General features: G+C 39.9%; 1 protein-coding gene across 4 annotated transcripts in view; it reads right to left on the minus strand.

Moving 5' to 3' along the window:
• Positions 1–19,129, minus strand: part of EML6 (EMAP like 6) — a 253,213-nt gene that overhangs the window by 121,720 nt on the left and 112,364 nt on the right. The gene's annotated exons all lie outside the window — the stretch shown is intronic.

Consider the following 19,129-nt stretch of genomic DNA (forward strand, 5'->3'; position numbering starts at 1 on the left):
CATAGAGAATTTTCTCATGTCTGAATTAGAAATACAGAAGCAATCCCACTTTCATAACTACTTTAAACAGGGTAAGGATGTGATAGGCTTTGAGATTTGAGTTGCCTCCCCAGGGGACATTTTGTCTTTGGTGTAGAAAGTACTAGACATCAGAGCACCTGGGCTTCAGTCCTGCTCTACACCTGACTGGCCAGACCCAAGAGGGAGAGTCCCTTTCTCTCCGGGGACCAGTTTTCTCCCCAGAAAATGTAGACTATAATTATGGGGACTACGTAATTTATCATCCAAATTGGGACCCTCTGAAAGTAAAAGGAGGCTCTAAAAATAATTAAATTGACATAATTTTTTGAAATATTTTATTAACCAAGAAAGTAGTTTCATTACGTTTAAAGACTTATTAAACACTTCTATCAAAAATATTTTTCAATATAAAATTCTAATAACAGTTTATTATAAAATGAAAAGTACAGGACAGAGAGATGAATAGGCAGAGCACAAAGGATTTTTAGGGCCGTGAAGCTATTCTGCAGGACACTAAAATGGTGGATATATGTTATTATACACGTGTCAAAACCCATAGAATATACAACACCAAGAGTGAACCCTAATGTGAACTATGGGCTTTGGGTGATAATGATGTGTCAATGTAGGTCCATCCATTGTAACAAATGTACCACTCTGGCGGGCGATGGTGATAGTCAAGGAGGCTGTGTGTATGGGGGCAGCCGATATATGAGAAATTTCTGTACATTTTACTCAACTTTGCTGTGAACATAAAACTGCTCTAAAAAAATAAAGTCTATTGAAAAACAGTCCAGGACAAATACTAAGGCAGATGGGATGCTGAGACAACAGAAAGGTTCATTGGGGGTATATGGATACTCGATCCTCCGTGGTCTTGAAAGGATCAAATGAGATACACTCATTTATGAAAAAGTATTTTTTAAGGCTATATTTACACAAGACAACTCTCTTTACTGCTTGGTCTGAATGCAGTGTTATGTGTCTTGAAATAGAAGGAGACAGCACACAGGCAGATTTATTATTCCTGCTGTGAGTAGTAAGTATGGATACCTTGGCAACGGCTAGCTCAGGGTCAGTCACTCAAAATCCTCCTCTGCAAACATCATGACAGGCTTTCAAGGCTGGGAAGAAGAGATGTGTAGTGAAAGCTGTCAGGATAAGATGGCAGGCTGCCAGGGCAGCAGCTCAGCTGTGGAGGAAACTCTGCCTTGTAGTGACAATCCTTTTGCCACTGTCCCTTTCTTGTCTTTATCTCTTTCCTGTGCCTTTTCAGAGGTTTAATTACCATTCACTAATTAACATATTTCTGCTTCCTCCAGGAGAGCGGATGAATTTGTTGTCTCCCCAGCAGGCTTTGCATCATCTATAATTTTATTACAGAAAAGGTATAGCACCTTGTTCTTCAGAAACAGGAAATAAAGAGGGATATTAATTATATTCCAACATCAGCAAAAGATATCAGATAATTTACTTATTATATTACATTTTTGGTCCATTTTCTCTCTCATGTCTGTGAAAAAAGAGGTTTCTCAGTTTTATACACTGCCGTATCCTCAGTACCAAGCACAGTGGCTGGGATTTGATAAATGCTCCATAAGAATGGAATGAATAAAATATAACATAAAAATCACAAACACTTCTTGAGTCCCTGATGATACTAAGAAATAAGAGACAACATCCCCATTCTCAATGGGAACACTCAAAGAAGGAGAGATATATTCAAAACATTTTTATTGAGCACCTATCCTTGCCCAAGACTGGAGCTCAAACAGCGAAGAACCTAGGCTCATGCCCTAATGGAGTTTACATTCTAAGGAGGAGCCAGACATTTATAAGCAGATATCTACGCACCAAAAACTAAAATGATACATACAAGGTTCTGGTTCAAGATGGTGACATAAGAGGATCTTGAACTCACCTCCTCCCATGCACACACTGTATCTACAGCTAAATGTGGAACAATTTCCTCTGAAAGAAACCCACAAACTAGCTGATTAATTCCTACACATTGGATGAGTGAGAAAAATCCACATGAAAATAGGTAGAAGAAGATGAGACACAATCTCGCCGTAAACCCCACCCCTGGTATAGCAACCCACAATTGGGAGGGAACTCATAACTCCAGGCTTCTCCCTGAGAAGCAAAAGGTTTGAATCCCACATCTGGTATCCAAACTTTTAAGATCTGTACCTAAGAAATGAGCTCCCAAAATATCTGGCTTTGAAAGCCAATGAGGCTTATATCCACAAGACCCAAAAGGCCATAGCAAACTGAGAAATAGTTCTTAAAGGATTTGTGTGGGCTCACCATGGCTACACTCAGGCCCAGTGCAGAGGCAGCTGACTGAAATGCCCAGCCTTTTGGTGAAAGAGGACTATTTGCTTATCTTAAAGCTTTGGCCCAAAGGGCAGGCATCTAGTTTAACAAATAATGAGGGGCACACTGAAATACTCTCCAAGGATCGAGGAGGCCAGAGGGTACCATCTTTGCACTCTCCCTCTGCCTCACTCCAGCTATTTGGAATCTCCTAGAAAAGCACCTGTGCATATGTACGAGACCCCAGTATTTGTGGCTGCTGCCAGGGGCTCACCTCTTGATCACCTGGCTCTGGTGGCCAGTGGTGTCTATGTTTGCAGGTCCCACAGGACTGTAACAAACAGAAAAACAGTTCTTAACTGGCTATCCAATGCCTCCTCACCCCCACCCCAGGGCACAGAGTAAAAGCAACAGACTGAGATACCCAGTCTTCTGTGAAAGAGGCCTATTAACTTATCTTCACTGCTGTGGCCTGAGAGGCAAATTTCTAATTAAATACACATCTAGGGGCTGACTACAATTCTCTCCAGAGACCAGGGAGGCTGGCAGGCACCATTATTGTACTCTCTCTCTGCCTTGATCCAGATCATGAATGTCTCCAAGAAAGGAGCTTGGGTACATGTCTGGCACCCCAGCTGTTGTGGCTGCCAGCCAGAGGACACATCCTTTGATAGCCTGGCTCTGATGGCTAGCAGGGCTTGTGTTCACAGGTTCAATGGAACAGTAGTAAACAAAGAAACAGTTCTTAACTGGCTATCCCTTCAGGGCTCAGTAGCAGAGGGACTAGACAGAAATGGCCATCTCCCAGTCTTCCACTGAAAGAGGTATATTTGCATATTTCAAAAGCTGCTACCTGATGGTCTATCTTCCAATCAGCCTGAATCTAGGTACTCACTGAGATCTTCCTCTTTGGGACACTGGCAGGTCTTGGCACACCCTCAACTAATGGAAGCCTACTAAGAACAAAGTAGGCTGCTTAGACAATAATATAGGTTTGAGAGACAAGCAATAACTAGGGCAGGGTTGAACAGTAAGATTCATCCACATAAGGCTACTTCTTTTAAGACTGGGAGAGGTAGCTATTTTATGTAATGCATAGGAACAACAGAGTCAAGGAAAATGAGGAAACAAAGGAATATGTTCCATATGAAAAAACAAGATAAAATCTCAGAAAAAGACCTTAATGAAATGGAGATAAATCATTTACCTGATAAAGAGTTCAAAATAACAGTTATAAAGATTGTTACTGAACTCAGGAGAACAATGCATAAACAAAGTGAGAAATTCAACAAAGATAGAAAATGAAAGAAAGTACCAAACAGAAACGACAGAGCTGAAGAACACATTAACTGAACTGAGTAATACAATAAAGGGGTTCAACAGCAGGCTAGAAAAAGCAGTAGAAAGGATCAGCAAACTTGAAGACAGGGTAGTAGAACTCAACAATTAGAGCAGCAAAAAGAAAAAGGAATGAAAAGGAGTAAAGATAGCTTGAGGGACTTACGAGACAACATCAAGTAGATGAACATTCACATTATAGGGGTTCCAGAAGGAGAAGAAAGAGAGAATGGGGCAAAAAAACTTATTTGAAGATATAATGACTGAAAACTTCCCTAACCTGGGGAAGGAAACAGACATCCAGATCCAGGAAGCCCAGAGAGGTCCAAAGATTAACCCAAAGGGACCCAAACTAAGATGTATTATAATTAAAGTGTCAAAAGTTAAAGACAAGGAGAGACTTATAAAAACAGCAAAAGAAAAACATTTATTATGTACAAGGGAACCCCCATAAGACTATTACCTGATTTTTCAGCAGAAACTTTGCAGACCAGAAAGGAGTGGTACAATATATTTGAAGTGTGGAAGAAAATAACTGTCAACCAAGAATATTCTACCCAGCAAAGGTGTTCTTCATAATTGAAGAAGAGATAGTTTCCCAGACAAGCAAAAACTAAAGGAGTTCATCTCCACTAGACCAGACTTACAAGAAATGTTAAAGAGACTAATTTAAGCTGAAATGTAAGGGTGCTAATTAGTAATAGGAAAACACGAAAGTATAAATCTCACTTGTAAAGGTAAATATATAGTAAAATTCAGAATAATCTAATATTGTAAAGGTAGGTTAATTACTTATAAAGGAAATATGAAGGTTAAAGACAAAAGTAGTAAAAATAACTAAATAATTTCTAATGGATACAAAATATAAAAAGATGTAAGTTGTGACATGACAAACATAAAACGTCAGGGGCAGTAAAAATGTAGACTTTTCAAATATATTCAAACTTAAGCTATTATCAACTTAAAATAGATTGTATAAATATAAGTTGTTTTATGTAATCCTTATGGTAACCACAAAGCAAAAACCTATAGTACATACAGAAAAGAAAAAGAGAAAGAGAAAGGAATCTAAGCATACTACTACAGAAAATCAACAAATCACAATGGAAGGAAAGCAAGAGAAGAAGAAAGGAACAAAGGAATTACAAAATAGCCAGAAAACAATTAACAAAATGTCAATAAGTACATACTTATCAATAATTACTTTAAATGTAAATGGACAAGATTCTCCAATCAAAAGATATTGAGTGGCTGACGGATAAAAAACAAGACCCATCATATGCTGCCTACAACAGACTCGCCTCAGAAGTAAGAACACACATAGACTAAAAGTAAAGGGATATAAAAAGATATTTCAAGCAAATGGCAACTAAAAGAAAGCTGGGGGAGCTATACTTATATCAGACAAAAAAGCTTTTTACACAGAGACTCTAATAAGAGACAAAGAAGGTCATTATATAATGATAAAGGGGTCAATCAAACAAGAGGATATATTTGTAAATATTTATCTGCCCAACCTAAATATATAAAGCAAATATTAATGGACCTAGAGAGAGACATAGACAGAAATAAAATATAGTAGGGGACTTCAATACTCCACTTCTAACAACTGATAGATCATCCAGACAGAAAATCAATTAGGAAACATTGGCCTTAAATGACACATTAGACCAGATGATTTAACAGACATTTGCAAACATTCCATCCAAAATCAACAGAATGAATATTTTTCTCAAGTGCACACAGAACATTCTCCAGAACAGATCATATGTTATGTCACAAAAAAGGCTTAATAAGTTTTAGAAGAGTGAAATCATATCAAGCATCTTTTATGACCACAATGGTATGAAACTAGAAATCAATTATAAGAAGAAAACTGGAATATTCACATATATGTGGAGATTAAATAACACGTTATTGAACACCAATGGGTCAAAGAAGAAATCAAAAGAAATAAAAAAAATACCTTGAGAGAAATGAAAATGGACGTACAACATATTAAAACTTATGGGATGCAGCAGAAGCAGTTCTAAGAGGGACATTCAAGTGATAAAAGCCTACATTAAGAAACAAGAAAGATCTCAAATAAACAACCTAAATTTATACCACAAGGAACTATTAAAAGAAGAAAAAACTAAGTCCAAAGTTAGTAGCAGGAAGGGACTAACAAAGATCAGAGCAGAAATAAATAAATAGAGACTAAAAAGACAATAGTAAAGATCAATGAAACTAAGACCTGGTTTTTTGAAAAGATAAGCAAAATAGACAAACCATTAGTTAGACTTACCAACGAAAAAAAGAGAAGGCTCAAATAAATAAAACCACAAATGAAAAGAGATATTACAACTGATAGCAGAGAAATACAAAGGATCATAAAGGACTACCATGAACAATTATATGCCCACAAATTGCACGACCTAAAAGAAATGGATAAATTCCTAGAAACATACAACCTACCAAGACTGAATCATGAAGAAATGGAAAATATGAACAGATCAATAACGAGTAAGGAAATTGACTTAGTGATCAAAACCACCTAATAAAGAAAGTCCAGTACCAGATGGCTTCACAAGTGAATTCTACCAAAGATTTAAAGAAGAATTAATATGAATTTTTCTGAAACTCTTCCAAAAAATAGAAGAGGAGGGAATCATTTCAAATTCATTTTACAAGGCCAGCATTTCCCTGATACCAAAACCATACAAGAACACTAACAGAAAAGAAAATTACAGGTTAATATCCCTGATGAAGATATGTGCAAAAATCCTTAACAAAATAATAGCAAAACAAATTCAACAATACCTTAGAAAGATCATACACCATGATCAAATAGGATTAATTCTAGGGATGCAAGGATGATTCAACATCTGCAAATCAATCAATGTGATACACCACATTAACAAAATGAAGGATAAAACTCATGATCATCTCAATCAATGCAGAAAAAGCATTTGACAAAATTCAACATCCATTCATGATAAAAACGCTCAACAATGTGGGTATAGAAGGAATGTACTTCAATGTAATAAAGGACATATATGACAAGCCCATAGCTAACATTATACTCAATGGTGAAAAGCTGAAAGCTGTTCCTCTAAGATCAAGAACAAGACACAGATGCCCACTCTCACCACTTTTATTCAACTAGTATTGGACTTTCTAGCCAGAGCAATTAGGCAAGAAAAAGAAATGAAAGGCATCCAAATAGAAATGGAACAAGTAAAATTGTCTCTATTTGCACATGACATGATACTATATGTAGAAAACTCTAAAGATTCAACCAAAAAACTGTTAGAATTAATTAATGAATTCAGTGAAGTTGCAAGATACAAAATCAGTATACAAAAATCAGCTGCATTTCTATACACTAATATAGAACCATCAGACAGAGAAATTAATAAAACAATCCCATTTACAACTGCACCAAAAAGCATAATATACCTAGGAATAAACTTAACCAAGGAGGTGAAAGACCTATATAAAGAAAACTATAAGACATTGATGAAAGAAATTAAAGACACAAATAAATGCAAAGATATTCTGTGCTCATGGATTGGAAGAACTGATATTGCTAAAATGTCCATACTACCCAAAGCAATCTACAGATTCAATGCAATCCTTATCAAAATCCCAATGACCTTTTTTCACAGAAATATAGCAAACAATCCTAAAATTTGTATGGAACCACAAAAGACTCCAAATAGCCAAAGCAATCTTGAGAAAGAAGAACAAAGCTGAAAGAATCACACTCCCTGATTTTGAAATATATTACAAAACTATCCTCATCAAAACAGTATGATACTGGCATGAAAACAGACACAGAGATCAAAGGATCAGAATAGAGCCCAGAAATAAACCCATGCATATATGGTCAACTAATTTACAACAAAAGAGCCAAGAATGTACTATGGGGAAAGGACAGTCTCTTCAATAAATGGTGTTGGGTAAATTGGACAGCCACATACAAAAGAATGAAACTGGCCCACTATCTTACACCATACACAGAAATTAACTCAAAATAGATTAAAGACTTGAATGTAAGACCTGAAACCACAAAACTCCTAGAAGAAAACATAGGTGGTAAGTTCCTTGACATCAGTCGTGGCAATGATTTTTGGATTTGATACCGAAAGCAAACACAACAAATGCAAAAATAAACAAATGAGACTACAGCGAACTAAAAACCCTCTACACAGCAAAAAAAAAAAAAAAACAAAAGAAAGAAAAGAAACCATCAACAACAAAAAAAAGGCAACCCACTAAATGGGAGAGAATATTTGCAAATCATACAGCTGATAAGGGGTTAATATCCAAAATATACCAAGAATTCATACAACTCAATAGCAAAACAAACAATCTGATTTAAAAGTGGGCAGTTTTTGAATATACATTTTTCCAAAGAAGATACACATATGGCCAACAGGTACATGAAAAGGCACTCAACATCACTAATCATCTAGAAAATGCAAATCAAAACCACAATGAGATATCACCTCAGACCTGTTGCAATGGCTGTTATCAAAAAGACAAATAACAAGTGTTGGCGAGGATGTGAAGAAAAGGGAACTCTTATGCACTGTTGGTGGGAACGTAAATTGGTCCAGCCACTATGGAAAACAGAAGGGAGGTTCCTCAAAAATTAAAAAGAGAACTACCATATGATCCAGCAATTTCACTGCTGCGTATTTACCCAAAGGAAACAAAAACACTAATTCAAAAAGGTATCTGTACCCGCATGTTCATTGCAGCATTATTTATAATAGTCAAGACATGGAAACAACTTAAGCGTCCATTGATGGATGAATGGATAAAGAAAATGTGGTGTATATATACAACGGAATATTATTCAGCCACGAAAAGGAGGCAATCCTGCCATTTAGGACACCATGGGTGGAACTTGAGGGCATTATGCTAAGTGAAATAAGTCAGACAGAGAAAGACAAATATCATATGATCTCACTTATATGTGGAATCAAAAAACAAAAAAAAAACCCAAAACCCCAAACTCATAGATACAGAGAATATTGGTGGTTGCCAGAGGTGGGGGGTGGGCAATGGGTGAACATAGTCAAAAGTTTCAAACTTCCAGTTATAAAATTAGTAATTCCTGGGGAGGTAATGTATAGCATGATGACTATAGTTAATAATACGGTATGTATATTTGAAAGTTGTGAAGAGAGTAGATCTTAAAAGTTCTCACCACAAGGAAAAAATTGTAGCTACATGTGGTGATGGATGTTAACTAGGCTTACTGTGGTGATCATTTTGCAAAATATACTCAATCATGTTGTACATATGTCAAATCATGGTGTATATCAAATCATATATGTGAATTATATCTCAATAAAAATGATATATACATACATATATACGGATATATATCACGTTATATATCTCAGCAATGTGTTATATATACTTTGTTATCAAAACATTCAAACCACAATCCCTTTATAATTCCACGGTTTTCTTAAAGATTGGGGCTTTCCAAGCAGGCCTGGCATCTACAGCTCCACTCTAAGCACGGGCATGCCGATTCTTCTCATGGCCTCCAACAGTGTGTCCACGCACACCAGGTTAAATGGCTTGAAAACAGAACCTTCTCCCAAAGATCCAGCATTGTATTTGGTCCAGTGTACAAACATTTATTCTTACCACCACCCCCACACTTTTTCACCTTCTGATTTTCAGGAACAAATTCAGAAAGGTACAAAGATATTACAACAAACAACCCACCACCTGGAACTGACAAATGTTAACATTTTAAAAACATCTGCTGTGTCTTTTTTTCTAAGAGGTTTAGGAACAAAGCAAAACTTTCCAGTTCAGCCAAGACTGATGAGCCAGTGAAGTTACACAGCACTGCGCTGTGTTTTCAGGCTGTGTTCAGGGAGTTCTTGGATTCTTCAGAAAAGGCTTGGGTTGGGGGGCGGCCTGGCAAGGAGAGGGTGGGGAAACGAGGGACCACAGGGCAGAGTTTGAGGATCCCACTCCACTTTTCCCTCAGCACTTCACAATTTGTGTTTTATAGCAGATTTCACTTGGAAAAAAAAAAAAAAAGAGTTCCACTGAACTACCCAACCTAAGGGAGAAGCTTTCCACAAGGCAAACGAAATGAAGTTAACCTGATATGGATTATTTCTGACCAATATGGGTAGGGGCAGAAGGAGAGGAAATGAGAGAAGGAATTGTTACGTTTTCATCGTTTACGATCTAAACTTAACGAGCTGTGAATATTTTCTCTCAGAGACCAACTCAGACTCTCCATAAACACCCTGTTCTTCAAACAGATAAACTGTATTTTGTCACGTCAGACAAGTCAATCCCAGGAGGCTACCTACAAAGATAGACAGGACACCGAGCCATTCTCACTTCCAAGATAACCATTTAAAACAGGAGTTACTTCCTGTAGACACCTCCTCAGTGGGCAGAGAACTGTATTCAAGTTTCTAAAAACATCATGTTTTCATCATTTCTGAACCTAATTGCTATTCTGAATGCAAAGTGGTAAAGAGAACTGCAGGGCTGCTTCTGGGCACACTCTGGAGAGACCCCGGCGAGTGGCAGATCCCTGACGAGGTTCTGACAGTATTTCCCTTCTCCTGTCTATCCAGGCTTGGTTTTAACTTCTCTGACACAGATGTGGAGAACAGTAATGTAAGCATGGTTTCCTGGCCGAGGTGGCCATTGCAGTGGGAAATAATTAAGCTGTTTTTTCTTCTTTATCATCTGCTCTGGGAGTCAGAAAAATATAAGGTATTATTTGGAATATGGTTAGAAATTTACCAATAGTGAAAAGACAGGCAGGAAAAATCATCTTAATTATCTAAAACCAAAGAAATGCTCTTTTCTTCTGGAAAAGCATGTGTTTTGGAGACCTCTGACAGTATGAACGGAAGACATTTCACTGAATTGGTGAGGTGTCCACATTTTGGACCCTGTGGCCTTCCCTAACCGTCCACTATGAGAAATGTGGGACTCTTGCCTGTGCTTGGCGCAGGTAGCCAGCAGGTGGCAGCGGAGAGCAACCAACTTATAAAAATCCTCTAAGACCAAAATCTCACCGTTCTGCCCAGGTTTTATATTCAGCCCAGAGAGTGGAAAACAGCATCCTTCTAATCCTCTCTGTGACAGTCCTGAAACCTGGGCATAGGGAGATCTAGTCCATGAATATCATGAATATGAACACAGACCTAAAGGGCATTGCTTATTTTCCACCAGTTCATTAACTGGTTAAGTACATGGACTGGATTTGTATTCCAGCCTCACCCTCTCCCAGCAGTGTGACGTGGCAAGCTATTTAATCTTTCAAATCTTCAGTTTTCCCATCTGTAAAGTGGAGAGAAGATTAGCACTCATATCTCATGGTACTGTTATGAGAATTCAAAGCAGTAATATATTTAAAAACTTGACCCAGTGTCTGGCCCTTAGGAAATTAATCAATAACTATAAACTGTTATTTTTAACTAGCAGGTTTGGTGCTTTTTTGGAGCCTTTTTTTTTTAAGTTCACATCTCAGCGGAGAATGACTTGCCGCTGAGAACGACTTGCTGTACCTGTACGTGGTCAGATTCTGGCCCCAGGGAGGGTCAGCACAGGGAGCTGTGAAGAAATTGCTGCAGGTGCCTTCCTTGTGTTACAACTGATTTGTTATTTTGATGTGCTAGCACTGCAGACTCTCAGAAGGAAAGGCTGTGATCCAATGCACAAAGAAACAACTATTTGGGGAATAAAATGGCCTTTTCCCTCAATTATTTGGTCCAAGAAGGGAAGACAGGCAGTGGGGAGGGGTTGGTACTTATTAGTGTTCCTATATCTGGTGCTCCTAAGCCTGAAATGTGGTAAAGGACCAAGAGCAATTGCTCCAACCCCTACTGTGCATCAGAATCTACATGGAAAGTGTTTTAAAAATACAGATGCCTGGACCCCACCCAAAGACTCTTCTCAATTGGTCTGAAGTGGGACTAGACATAGTTATTTTTAGCTCCCCTGAATGGAGAACCACTGCTAGTGTGTTCAGACTTCAGTCAAATTGTTGAAAATTAAGATTTCCAGGCTGCATCACTGGGTGATTCTGATGCCATGGTTCTTCAGTCACATATTGGAAAACTTCGCCCTGGTGGATTAGAAAGCCTGAGGCCTGATGAACAGACCGCAAAAAGAAAGTGCAACTTTGAGAGTGGATTCTGACTCAAACAAGCCAGCCCTGTAAATGGGCAGGAACGGTCTTCACTGACATTACCGCCCTGCACCCAGAGCTTTACACACACGCCTGGGAACACTCACAGCTCAAGAGGAGGCCCCACGGACAGTGCCAGGACCTAGATATCTGTTGAACAAATGAGGACATCAAAGCATAGAAAGCTTACATTATTTGCCCAGAGTCCTAGAGTGAGCAAGCAATAGAGAGAAAACAAAGATTCGGGTCTGGAGCAAACTCTCTTCCGCACAAAGGTATTTCCTTTCCCTGTGGATGTGGGCCCAGGACACGGTACCAAAGATTAAACAGGACAACGTGATGGCCTTTTCCTGTAAACCCAACCTTATTAAAGATGCATTACTAAGAAGCGCCTTGGGGAAAGACATAAAAGGTAATAGAAGAGCGAGTGGGAGAGGGAGAGAGATGTCACTGATGGGGAGGAGGGAGTGTTGGGAGAGGGTGTCAAAAAAGCAGCAGGGACATCTGAACCGCCTCCCCTCGCCTCCCCTCAGGAGGGGGTAGCTGAGGCCTCCTAGGGAGTCTGGAGCCAGGCAGGGGCTCCTGGGTGCCCTAGGGTAACACTGAAGACAGAGTTTGGAACCTGAAGGAAAAAGAGGAAGGAAAGACCTGCATTTCCCCAGGCATTCCTGAGCACAGATGACTGGGGGACAAGGCTGGCCTTACGATTTGCAGGGCCCAATATAAAATGGAAATGTGTAACCTCTTATTAAAAAATAATTAAGAATTTCAAGGAAGCAACAGCAAAGCACTAAACCAAGCACGGGGCCCTTCAGAGCGTGGGGCCCTGGGGACTACACAGATCTCACGCCCCACGAGCCAGGACCCTCAGGGCTGTTTAAGGATTAACTGGGATCCTGCCTGCAGAGTGCTTAGCACAAAGGCCACCAAAGAGCTAGCATTCGGTCCTGGGAGCTGCTGCAGGAGAGTCGCAGAGCCTCTCCACAGGCTGGCCAGGGGCTGGGCCTAATTTGGTCTGTGGGTCACCTGCAGCAAGAAGTGCCCAGAGCCCGCTGCTCCTGTTTACAAGGGCTCTCCGCCTAAGAATTTCTGGCAGAATTCATAGCTACTCTTCACAAAAATCCCTGGCTATTTCAAAATCCACTACACAGGATCCAAAATCCTACAGCCACAGGAACTCCAAAGGATCCACACAGCCTAACAGGACCCCAGAAGACAGAAACACCACCAAGCCCACGGCCTCCACCCCAGGGAAGGAACACTCAGGCTGCTGTTTATATTATATAAGGCTGGCTCAGGAAGAGTGTTCACAGAGGCATTAGTACCAGAACAAACCAGACAGCCAGCCTCTGCTTGTCTGACACCACGTTCCGTGCCAACTCTGAACAAACAATGCCACACACGTCCCCTCAAGGCATAGCCCACCATCTCCAGCTCCACCCACGTTCCTCTGCGGGGCCTCCACTTTCTCAGCAGGACAACAGTGAGACAGGCGGCAGGGTCCAAAGGACAGTGGTGGGAAGACAGGGAGAGAGGTGATAGAGGTGATGGGAATAGAGGTGAGTAAGGAAGCCACTCAAGGGACCAGGAGGACAATAGAATGTGCTGGCTTTATCTCTACTGTAAACAAGGATACTGGCAGATTGGACAGCTGGTCTTCTGAATGTTCTATACCAGGGTTTCTCAACCTCAGCATTATTAACATTTGGGGCCAGTTAACTCTTCCTCGTAGAGGCTATCTTTGTGAGATGTCACTGTAAGATGTTTAGCAGCATCCCTGGCCTCTACTCAGAAATGCCAGTAGCACCCCTACAGTTGTGACAACCAAAAATGTCTCCAGACAATGCCACATGTCCTCTAGACGACAAAATCACCACCGGTTAAGAACTACTGGATTGTATGATCCTCAATGTACTCCGAGGAGGAAAAATGGTAATAAGAATGAATAGTGGGGAAGAATAACCTGGACTCCCCCCTCCAATCCTGCCCGACTCCAGTCCACTCTCCGCCCCAGAGCAGGGAGATCTGACCATGACCCTCACCTCCCTAAACCCTTCTATGACCTCCCACCGCTGGTCCTTAGGGGTCAAGCTTGAACACAGCAGGCTGACACAAGGAAGGGCCTTATCTGTTCCTCCCCCTGCAGCCTTGCCTCTTGTGCTCCTCCACAAGGCTCTACGCTCCAGTCACACAACACACTCTTCATTCATTCATCTGACAGTTGTTTCCAGGGCACCTGCATGTGCCACGCACTGTTCTAAGTCCTTGGGAGGTGTCAGTGAACAAAGAGATTCCCACCCCTGTGGAAACAGACAACAGCCACAAACATAATAAACAGTTAAATTACATTGTTTGTTACAAGGTGAAAAGCAGATCTGGGAGAAGGGGATCAGGAGTGTCTGGGGTGGTGGAGGCAGAGTGGGTTGCAATTTTAAATAAGGTCACCAAGGCAGGTTCATCTGAGGAAAGGCTTTAAGGAGAGGAGGGCAGTGGTCATGCCGATTCCTGGCGAGTGTGCTGTAGGCAGAGGCAGCAGCCTTCGAGTGCAGAGTTGGGAGGTGACAGGAGCAGCCTGAGCAGAGGGCAGGGCAGAGGGAGGGAGGCATGAGGGCAGAAGGGGCTGGCTGGCCATCCTAAGGATTTTGACTCTTTTCTTGAGGAAAATGGGAATCATTGCAGGGTTTTGAGGAAAAGAATAATGTAATCTGGCCCATGTAAATTGTGAAGCATCACTCTAGCTGCGGTTCTGAGAATAATGGTTGAAGCAGGGATGCAAGTTATAAAGCAACGGCAGTAACCTATGTGAAAGACAGAGCCTCAGACCATCAAGGGGGCAGCAGAGGTGGCAAGAAGTCTAAGAAGGGGCACCTTGTATCTTGGGGACTTGCTCAACGCCAAGGGAATGCTGCTTGACCTAATCCAAGATATCTCTGGATTCAGAGTTTATAGTTACATTAGACACAGCAAGAATTCAACAAATATGTGTTGGAGTTAAAATAAACACACAAAAAACTCCAATAAAATGCCTAAGGCATGCTTTTTTAGAAGAACCTATCCAGTACCTAGCCACGTATCTGATATCTGACACTTAGGAGATGCTAAACGTTTACTGAATGGATAAATAAATGAATAATGCATCTTATACTGTGTGAATAATTACCATATTCCTTTAGACATATCATTTACAACCATTAACTCAAAGTATTTTATCACCATAGATGTAATTCAATTCAGTTGCCTTGCTTTAAGAATTATTTTCTGGCTTTTCTTGCCACCACTATAAGTCATGTAAGATTCATTATTTTACCTAGATTATAAGTTTGTTTTAAAAATGATCAGACTCAAAATGCACTGTTATTAAGCTTGGTATGAGATTTGAGTGACAACCCTAATCCCACAATTAGCTTGATGGCAATGACCCTGAGCCTCATTCTACTCATCCAAAAGGTGAGCGTTCTACAAACTGACATCTAATGTCTCTCCCAGGATGAAAATTCCAGAATTTGATATTCACTGAAAAATGTGTTAGAGGTCCAACATCCCATATATCTGAAATTTTGGGGGGTCAGGTGCATTTTGGAATTTAGAAAATTTTGGATTTTGGACTTATGTAATACATTCAATAGAGTCTGGGGCAGCAACTTGAAATCAAATATTTCTGCAGTGAAGTGTATGAATATTCATACATATAAAAACAATAAACAGCCTCATATAAGTTCAGGTCAGGTTCTGTTGCCAAATTAGTTATAAAAAATATTTTGGAAAAAAAGATGAAGATACCTTACCTTACACCATATGAAAAAATTAACTCAAAATGGATTAAGGACCTAAACATAAGAGCTAAAACTATAAAACACTTACAAGAAAACGTAGGGGGAAAGCTTCATGAAATTGTATTTGGCAGTGATTTCTTGGACATAATGCCAAAAGCACAGATAACAAAAGAAAAAATATATATACTGGACTACATCAAAATTAAAAACTTTTGTGCACCACAGGACATAATCAACAGAGTGGGAAGGCAACCTATGGAATGAAAGAAAATACTTGCAAACCGCATATCTGATAAGGGGTTAATATCCAGAATATATAAAGAACTCTTACAACTCAACAACAACCAAAAAACCAACCTGATTTAAAAATGGGCAGATACGTGAGTAGAAATTTATCCAAAGATGATGTACAAATGGCCAACAAGCTTATGAAAAATGCTCAACCTCACTAATCATTAGGGAAATGCAAATCCAAACCACAGTGAGCTACCACTTCATACCTGTCACAACGGCTATTATCAAAAAACAGAAAGTGTTGGTGAGGATGTGAAGAAATTGGAACCCTTGTGCACTGCTAGTAAGAATGTAAAATTGTGCGGCTATTATGGAAAACAGAATGGGAGTTCCTCAAAAAGACTAAAAATAAAAATACCATATGATCCAATAATTCCGCTTCTGGATATATATCCAAAGGAATTGAAAGCAGGGTCTCAAAGAGATATTTGTACAACCATGTTAATTGCAGCATTATTCCTAATAGCCAAAAAGAGGAAGCAACCCAAGTATCCACCAACAGATTAATGGATAAATAAAATGTGGTATATACAGTGGAATATTATTCAACCTCAAAAACAGAAGAAATTCTGACATGTTATAACATGGATGAATCTTGAACACATTATGTTAAGAGAAATAAGCCAGTCACAAAAGAGCAAATAGTATGTAATCTCACTTATATGAGGTACCTGGAATAGGCAAATTCATAGAGACATCAAGTAGAATGGGTCTGCCAGGGGTCAGCAGGAGAGGGGAACGGGGAGGTACTGTTTGATGGGTGTGAAGCTCCAGTTTGGAAGATGAGAAATGTTCTGGAGATGGATGGTTGTGATGGTTGCACAACCATGTGAATGTACTTAATTAATGCCACTGATATGTCCACTTAAAAATGGTTAAAATGGTATATTTTATTATGTAAAATCTACCACAATAAAAAAAAGTTGGTTGCTCTCATAAAAAAAATGCTTTGGCATTCTGAGTGTTTTGGCTTTCAGAATTGTAGACAAGGGATCCTAGATGAATTAGGTTATTGGTTTATGTCATCATCTGTTGTTAGAAAAAACTTGTTTGCAGACTCAGCAGTCAGCAAAAATCTAGCAACTCACAAAAGTTGTGCAAGTTACTGGTGTAAATAAAACACTATTATTCCCTTGATTGAGGAATGGTCCTCCTGGCTTATGAAGGCCATTTTCTTTTACTAAGACTTGGGGAGAGGCCAGGGAGCCCTGAGAATCACCTCTGGCCCTACAGATTCCAGCTGATGTGAGCATGACCCATCCCCAAGCTGGTTCACCCTCAATCTAAAGTAGGGTTAGTTGTTTTTACTGGAAGTCAAATGTCTTGATTAGCTCAAGCTCACCTATAAAGACGCAAGAGAACAGATTAATACTGTCTATAATAAAGCTAAGATACTGGTTTTTTTCCTGAGCTTAGTATTCATCTTAGTTCATCTAAAAACTGTTGACTCTCTCGATGTTTAGCTATTGTTACTAGAAGATGCAAATCTTATGAATATTTACATAAATCAACTTGGAAATGGCCAGATTCATTTTGTAGATGTTCTGGAAGTCTACAGGAGGGGCAATAGAAGTCTTTATAGGTAGCATACTAAGTAAGTGTGATGTTTATAAATAGACTTGGATTCCCAAATGCTAGTAAGTAGCAATTTCTGAATTTTAACTAATATATTTATATTTAAGGAACACAGAATATCAGTACTACGTCATGGGAATTGGGACATGGCCATGATTAATTCTCTTGTTAAATTTGTTCAGAAAACTGTTTGGCTGTTTGAGTAAAATGAGAAATCACTATATTCCAATGGAAATGAATTCAAGAGTCATTGTTACACAAACAGTGAAAATATGGAAGAAGGTTTATTTATTTATATCGAGAAATTCTTATAGTAACGAAACCATCCACACATGTAGCTTCATGTCCAAATTGAGAGCAAGGAAGTTCAAACATTGCTTTGCTTGAATCTTGAAACAAATGGACTTTGTTTCTATTTTTGAGGCAAAGAGCCTGAAGGTGGAGGAGAAAGCCAAGACTTCTTTCAGGGGTGGGAGGCATGGGATGAAGTACACCCAAACTTCTGTTCACTCTGCCTTCTTCCTCCTCTTTCATCCTTTTCCACCCTCTTTCCTTCCCTCCTCTTTACCCCACACTCTCTGCAGATGCTCAGAGGACCAAGATACGGTATTGGCTGGTCGAAGGGGAAGCTGGACCAGAAAACTGTTTACATTTAAATTACTTTTAATCTTCTCTTCAAATCCTACTTGTTTCAATCCCTATACTTTTGCTGAGTCTCCTTTCTCACTCTGGCCTCAGCTCCTACCTTCATGTGCCCAGTCACAGGGTGGCCCCAGCCGCTGGCCTCAGACAACACCACAGAGGTCTATTCTGAGACTCTCTCCCTGTAGTGAGCTATGCAAAGCGGCTTCTGAACTCGCCAGCCTCCTTCCCTGCTTCAGTGTGATGATGGCACCGAGGCCTGGCTGAGGGCAAAAGAGCATCTCTGAGGGAGAGTCAGGATCATGACAGGTTTCCCCTGCACGGTCCTGTCCACACAGGCTCGAGAACTATCTGAGCTGGGGCTGAAAAGCGGGCCAGATTTTGGATTGTTACCAACACTTCAACCAAGAGCCTTTCATTCTTTTGACTCTAGACATTTATCCTGTTTTTCCACTGAGGGCTAGAATAAATGCCAGCATGTCTGCAGAAGTTTGGTAGTACATAGTGGACTTCTGCTACAGTGTTGTCAAAAGTGTGATAGGCAAAGGCACCAATAAACGGGGGGATGCTACCTGGACAAAATTTTTAATTTAATAGTTCGAACTTACCTTAATGAGTAAAGAAATACATAAATAAACAGTTTATTAAAGCCATGACTTCACAGATAGTGCTTATGATGAGAAGAAAAAAGAGAAAGATGCATTAACGTCAATTTAAAGTAAAATATTAAGTAAATAAGAGTATTGGTAGTGATCAGCAAATACAAAAATTAAGAAGGTGGCAAGAACATGGCTGCCATGTCAAGAACGGCACCTCTTCTCACGGCTCCCTTGGGCCCAAACTGCAGTGGGGTGTACACGATCCTTTAAAAGCACAGTCCATTACTGCCTCCGAAACATAGGCTGTTGTCCCACTTGTCATCCATCTAAAAATGCATGCCAATCCCTCCCCTGATAGACTGGAAGCCCAGGTCTTCTAAGCCACATCTACG

This window comes from Equus quagga, chromosome 5 (genome assembly GCF_021613505.1).
Source record: "Equus quagga isolate Etosha38 chromosome 5, UCLA_HA_Equagga_1.0, whole genome shotgun sequence".
Classification (NCBI taxonomy): Eukaryota; Metazoa; Chordata; class Mammalia; order Perissodactyla; family Equidae; genus Equus; species Equus quagga.